Below are 7,978 nucleotides of genomic sequence, written 5' to 3'. Positions count from 1 at the left end.
CCTGTATAACTCTGATATTGCTCACCATTTTTGTAACACTGATAATGTTACGTTGGTAATATAATATTTTCAGGTCACTCAGCAGAAAATATGACACAGGTATGTAAATTTTGGCTAAAAATGGCAAAAGACCGCTGGGAACGCTTTGAAAATAGATCAAAAGATGATCAAAGGACTTCAAGAACATCAAACAAAAGTGCTGTGACATTTACAATGAGGTATTTTGGTTGTTTCTTGAGATCTTGAACAGTGACTGTACATGAGAACTGGACTGGGTCTCTCCTTGAGTTCCAAACAAGAAGTACCTGCTGGTTCCAAGAAACTTCTATAAAGAAATAAACAGCTATTATTCAGTCATTCTATTTCTCAGAAAAAAAAAATCATTCTTACTCTGATACCTTTTTGTTAAGATGTTGCTAATCCTTATTTTTTTCTCATTTTTTTCTCCGTAATGCAAGTTATTCAATTTATAAACTGACCAATCAGATGCCTCAATGAAAGTGTCATGTCGAACATTTAAAACTGTAGTTTGACATATTTCGTATAGCCCGCTTTCAAGTGTTGACTTTCAACAAGCTCACTACCGATAGGCATGAGTGGTTGTCATGGAAACATTGACTCAGACCGACTCAGACCAATACTGACAATTTTTGGTTCCAATATGACGATATTCATATTGCCACAAAAAAAGAGCAACTAAATGGACGTTTTTTTTGGTTGGAGCCAGAACTATGTCATTTTATATGGATGATGTCATACTCACTTGGTCCAGTTCTCTTGTACAGTCAATGGTCTTTACAAATCAGAAAAAAACAGTCTAGTTCATGTGGTTTCAGGGGTGGAGTCACCAGCTAAATTTAACCCCAACCCTTTTCTGCCATACTTTCTGTCAGTGCTGTAAGTGGGCCAGTACTCTCCGATACTCAGTACCAGCACTTCTAAAAACAGCTCTTTAAAGTACCGCCACTTCCTCAGGCAAGAAGTACTGTTGGTACCCAGTACCAGCACAAATACTCGACTTAAACAACTTAAATTCTGACTTTTTTTTTTCTTTTAAGAAAATAAAGGACACAATTAAAGTAACAATTTATAGCAGGGATGTCAAACTCAATCTCACAGGGGGCCAAGATCCAAAACACACCTTCGGTCGCAGGCCCAACAGGATGAACATTTATTGAAAACACTAAAAATACATTTTTGAAACTTTAAAAACATAACTTTTGAACATAACTATGAATGAAAACAGGACGGAATATTATTCCTGAATAAATCAACTTAAACCTTAAAAACTTTCAATATTTTACTCTCCATAAAAATATATTATGTCAAAATTATACAAGTTAGAAATAAACACAAGATAAAATAAAATAATCTGGAGGGCCGGATCCGGCCCCTGGGCCTTGAATTTGACACGTGATCTAGATCATTGTAACTCCACACACAGAAAAAAGACTCAATGTTTATGTTCAGGATTCTCTGCATTTTAAGTTTCGACTTCTATAAAAGAGAGTACTGCCACTTCTTGTTGTCCACTTAAAGCACTGCTTGTTTTATTTATTTTATTTTTATTTAACCTTATTTCACCATGAAATCCCATTGAGATTACATCTCTTTTTCATTGGAGGCCTGGGAAGAAAGGCATCAACACAAGAAAATGAAATACAGTTGAAACAATATTAGTAGAAATAAAACACAATTACAATAAAATACAATTATTTATTAATAAATATTTCTGTCCATATTGTCTTTAACAAAAACAGATGAAACATCTAGTCTTGTCACAGCTAATCAATTCAAACTGGGAAAGAGATGCTATGATGTTGCAATCCCCCCAAATTCTGAACATCTCACAGTGTTAGACAATTTTATATTGAAAATGCTTTTTTAAGTTAATAGTTTCACAACTTTACCAAAAGGTACAAACATGACCTGTGAATATGTAAAACAAATTCTTCATCCATCTGATGGGAAATCCGTCTGTTTTCTCTCTTGGCCACATATGAGCTCCACGATCTGAAGGTGACTCAGCAGGACTCGCTTTGGAAAGGAGGCTGAGCAGCTTCTGCGGGGTCCAGAGGTCGTAGGGCCTCGCCACCGGACCAGGAAGGGAAGGGAGCGCTTCTGCTCCTTACGCTGGGAACGGGTTAGGGTTGATAACTGATGGATATCCTGCAGTTACATCTGCAGAAGCTGCCTGTGGCGGGGAATCTTCTGAATAATGTTTCTTCCTCCCCCTCAAGTCAAGATGCGGTATGTCGCAGCGGTGCTGACAACGACTGTTTCCCATTATGAACATTGTTGTGTGTTCAGGCTGAAATGTGCTGAGCTCAGCGCTGGGATTTGGATGACAGTTACTGCGTAAGAGCGACAGACGGCGAGAAGAGCCAGGGATGAGCGGAGGGAATGTGACAGCGGTCTTATTTATGAGTGCGGGCAGAAGAATCAGTCTGCGGTCTGACGCTGAACAACATTGAAACCACGTTTCCCAGGCTGAGGCCACAAGTGTAGCGTGGAGCGAGAAGACGAACCGTAGGTGAAGGAACGGGGGGTGCAGAGGTCCCCTACCAGGCTGGTTTCTACGGTGACCTGAGAAAGCCTGTAACCAGGTCCGACTCTTTCTCAGGCCTAATCAGCCTATTTCCACAAAGAAGGACATGTGTTAAGCCCCCCTACCACTAGACCCTTCCTGCTCAATCCGATCAGCGAGGCTGGACACAGGCAGCCAATAAAACCAGGATTAGGAGGCTATCTACACACACAGGGCAGCAGCTCCAAAGCTTCTGAACACGCCCAATCCCACCCCATTCCCTTCACAAACTTCTTTTCATCCGCTCCCTCCGTCTCCCGCTCCTTCAATCTTTCACTTTATGTCACTTGTTCCCATGTTTGTATCCATCCTTTCACAGCTCTCAGCACGTAAGCCCCCCAACACAATGGAGCATCCAAAAATTACTCATTTTGTTGGGATACTTGAGCAAATTCCCAACGCCCGCCCTCCCCGTCCCCTCCACATCCTGCGCGATAATCGGATGCTCTCCATTGCAGCGACAAAGCTGTGTGTGGAAGAGGAAAATTTTCCTTTGGCTCCATCTCCGGGTTAATTTCCTCATTAATTGATAGCTGATGATAATAGAAGTATGAGTTATGGAACGTGTTTCGTCTGTAAGGGGAATAAATCATATTTGTCTGCATATATTTGGCAATCTCCGTCCCCGAGACTGTGTCGTGTAAGTGGAACAGTGTTAAAGCCTTTGTCCGAACTTTGTAAGAAAGGGGACAAAGATGACAAGAGCTCGGCCCCCAAATAAATCTTTTTCATTAGAGCAGCAAACACTCCATCCCTCGGCTGTGAGGAATGCTCAATTGGTGTCTCGACATAAAGCCTAAGCCCGCAGCGATCTTCAGCCGGACACTGAGGCCGCCTAATTAAAGGGCACTTAAGCCCTACAATGTGTGGCCACGCAGGTTGGAAGTGGTGGGGGTCCCCAACCGAGAGGGACAGAATCCGTGGCACTCGTAAACAAGGGTGTCTAGGACAGAGGGACATAAGAGGGCGATGTGCCAGGGACTTTATTCACAAAAGATGAAGAGTCAACAGCCTTCTCATCCCTTAACTCCCCCCTCAGCCAACCCCCCTAATAAGCAGCTTCTTAAGAGAAGCTACAAACACAATGCCATCCCCTCCTCTTACTCTCAATCACTGTTGGGACAATAAGAGGACCCCCCCTACGCACCCCACCACCTTCACCATCCTTCTGCCCCTTGCCGACCCCCAAACAGACACTTCTTTTATTGAAATTCTTTGGTGTTCTAATCCTCAGCTTCCTCCAGGGGCAATAATGGACTCCCTGCGTCAGCCTTTTCCAGCGGGGCTATCATCCAAGCTTGCCTGGGTCACAAGTCCACCCCTCCCATTGGAGAAAAAACGCCCCGGCAGTGTCAGTCCTGTCACAACTGGCTCCTCGTCGCTTTTGACCCCGCGGACGAGTTTCACAAGTCACTTTGACTCGCTGCTCTCTCTGAGTTTCATTAGACACAGATTCTATTTCTTGTTTTATTCGTGAAGATTTATTGTATTCTTCTCCAATATATTTTTTTAATTTAAGAATAATCCTCTCTGGCTTTACAGCTTCCATCATAAAGCATCTCCGGGTTGCCCAACAGTTGAGCAGAGACAGAAAACAAGCTGAAAATAGAATTGTTGGAAAGTTCTTGGAGAAAAATCAGCATGATGTACCCTGCTATCATAACCTTTAATCTTTAAAAATCTACAAAATATGTGAATTTTTGCTTTTATTATTGAAAAATCATATAAAAAGTCTGAGATCAACAAAAAGGAATTCTTTCATTCCTGGGATGCTACTGCTGCCATAAACTCCACTGATGTGACGGCAGGAGCAGAGTAGAACCAGGAACTGGTTTTATGAGTTGTTGGTGACATCTGCTGGTCTCCTACACTGTCTGCATTTATTATAAAGACATTTATTCTGTTATCACATTAAAATACAAATCTACACATATCAGATTTTTCCAAATCCACAAATTTACAAGTCAAAATGCTGCTTTTGTATTTTTTAATTGAAGTCTAAAGGAAATTGTTGTGTTTTACCCAAATCTCTTTATGTTTTTAGGACTATTTTATCAAATTAATTTATCCCTCCTTTTGAAGTCTCGTTTAATGGTGTTTGGTTCACTCCTACACATGATCTCACCCCTCTGTCATCCCCAGTTTGCTCCTAACAAAGCTCTAAGTTTACACAGGTATTACACCTGAGGCCGTGAACATACAAGTCCACTGTCAAGAAGCCAGAGCTGTTTGATGCCACTCAGCGCAGACGTACCTTTAGAAACACTCCGTGTCGTGTAACATTTCATGCAAGTGGGCCTGTGGGCCTGAATTAGTATTTTGAACTTATCTTGAGATCTTAAACATGACACTGTTGATCTGTGATTTGGGGAGCGCGGTGAGTTAGCGCCTCTAGCAGGAGCTGATCTGTCTGTAGCTGCATGTTTGTTTGAGAGACTGCAGGAGGAATGAGGTTCTGCTCAGTTTGATGCAGTGTAGGGTTGGTGCCCTCAGAAATAAAAATTGTGTCCATGCACATTTCAAATCAAACACTAAAACAACACGTAAGGGCAAGGGATACTATATACATTGGAGAGTACAGTCCCATTCACTCATTTGCAGACTGATGGCAGCTATTCCACTGCTGAACACTGGTGCCAACCTGTAACCACCAGAGGCAATGTGGGGTTCAGTGTATTGCCCAAGGACACTTCCATAAGTCGCCCTACTGCTGCACCACGGCTGCAACGTCACTAACAAATCCAAATCCCTGATTGTTCAAAGTTTAACTGGTTTAACTTTCAACATGCGTCCAAAAACAGAGATAAAACGTACGTATTGATGCACAAACGTGAGGGTTTTGAATGTGGATGCCTGAAACACACACATACATGTGTTTACACAGACTTTTTACTATAACTGGTTACTTTCAGCTCTCTGGTTGTTGCCATCCTGGCTGAGCACCAAACCATTTTCAAAATAGAAAATCAAGCCAATGAGGGTGCTTTGGACCAGAAGGTTCACTGATCACCTGTCACTCAAAATCTTGACAATGGTCTTTGCTTTTCAAAAAAAATTGTTGGAGGGCTTTAAAATACGACAGAGTATCAGTGACATTTTACAAGCAAAATATATTTATTTTTTGGGATTCCAGCGTTAAAGTCTTAAATTAACAAGAAAAAAAGTTCTAACTTTTAAATTGCGAGAATAACGTTGAATATTCATGGCTCTTTAAGTCAGAGACTAAATTTCTGACTTTTTTCTTGTAAACTTCTGTGTTTTAAAGTTGTAAATGTATTACTTTAAAAGTTGTAAATTTACAACTTATAAACATACATTTACGAGAAGAAAGTCATACAGTCACGCAAATAGAGCCTTAAATTTAGGATAAAAAAAAGGTCATTAATTTACACACACCAAAAAAAATCCAAGTTGTTTTTTCTTAGAACCTTATTGAAGATGAAAAATCTGGAGCATTTTGTGAATTTTTTTTTCACAGATAGGTTTCAAAAACAAAGAAATTCTAAACTTTTGGCAACTAAAAATCTAATTAATAATAATGCAGCTGGCTTTCTTTGGTTTGGTGTCGGTAATACAGAGTTTATATGTAAAAAAAAAGGAACTCAGAGACAGGACCACTACTTTATTTGCCCCCTTATCATTCACATACCAAGAAGTCTATTTGTGACCTTACGTCTTGGAACACCAAAATGGAATGAAAACAGAAATGTCCCGTCCTCCAGATGAAATGTCACGTTTCAACTCAAGACAACAAAGAGAAATGTAAATAGTCTAAAATATTGAAAAGAATAGGCTGAAAACTGAGCCTCTTCAGAGGAAGCATCACAAAACGTTGTATGTCTTTAAATCTCGTAATATTACTGTTTGTGTGTGTCGTACTCTGTCGTACTAAAAAGTTGCTAAATCTATTAACAAAGTCATCTATGTATCAAAGCTGACTATGTTTGATTCCATTCATTTTGCATAAGGAAGACAAAGGATCTCTACTGAACAGAGTTAATCATGCTGGCCTCCGAAAACTGAGCTGGCTTTAGTGACGTGTAATAAAAAAGATCGGTTCATCTCAGAGCCTAAATATGAAGTGTTAAATGTTGCATAACAAAGTTCAGCAGAAGTTCATTTTATGTCCATTCATTATAAATCATCTGTTCTCCATCATTTATAGACGTCTGTCCTTTCACATCTAGACACACCCTCTTACCAGATCATACATGACCTGTCATTGTACAGTAAATTCTATTCCCTTACATTTCTTGCAGAACTGTGAAAACTTTTACATTTTCATTCATTTTTAGCACATTTTGATTTATAGTGTGAATATATACATCTATGTAAAAGAGATAAATAACAAAGGAATTAAATAGAAATAAAAAACAGAATAGTCAGGAACTTTTATTGATCCCACAACAGAGAAATTGTTTTTTTTTCTATAACTCCATTGAAAAGCAAAAAGTAAATAATACTAAACAATAGCTGAAACATTAAAGAAAATAAATGTCTAGTGTCAATGAGACGTTTGACTTTTTAAAAACTTTCTTAGGTTTTAGGACAAAATTAGAGTACTACTACTGAGTATTAGGGCCAGTTTACAGGCAAAAATCTTTTTATTTTTAATTTTGACTTTAAATCTTAATTTACAAGAAAAAAGTCATATATTTATTACTTTAAAAGTCATAGGCTAAATTTGTGACTTTTTTCTGAATTTACAAGAAAAGATTTTATACATTTACAAAATGTAATGTTGTAAATTTACGACTTTTAAAGACTTTTAAAAATTTAATTTTCTATTGGGCTACCTCCACAAACAAAATACCAGAGACAAATATATCAAAATTATTATGTAAATTACTATTGTTAGCGTCAAAATTTATTTTATTTAATCGGATTAAAGAGAAACCTCCGACTGTAACACAGTGGTATACAGAAATCTTCAAACTCTTGCCAATGGAAAGGCTTAGTACCAAGTTTGGGGCTAGTGAGGATATTTTTATCAACTTGTGGTGTCCCCTAATGGAATACTTGCCCAGTGATCTCACTATCATTATTCAAAGGGGCACTGGAGTGGCGTTCTGCAACTAAACTGAGTTACGTATGGATTATTATAATTTATTTCACTGTTTGTTTCAAACTCAGACCACCTGGTGTTTTGGGGTTATGTTGTTTTGTTAAAATAAGCAAAATGTGAATAAAAAATGATTACTAAATAAAAATAAAAGTTGTATTTTTGCAAGATTTAAAGTCGTAAATTTAGAGAAAAAAAACTCGTAATGTGACTTTTTTTTGGTGGCCCTAATGCTCTGCTTTTTCCACATGTTACTGGAAACAAAAACAAAAAATATTTTGTATTTCTTACTTTTACTTTGCTTTTGTATTTTATTATGGCCCGCAGCA

Source organism: Oryzias melastigma, linkage group LG19 (genome assembly GCF_002922805.2).
Source record: "Oryzias melastigma strain HK-1 linkage group LG19, ASM292280v2, whole genome shotgun sequence".
Classification (NCBI taxonomy): Eukaryota; Metazoa; Chordata; class Actinopteri; order Beloniformes; family Adrianichthyidae; genus Oryzias; species Oryzias melastigma.
Note: the sequence above shows the minus strand (reverse complement) of the source record.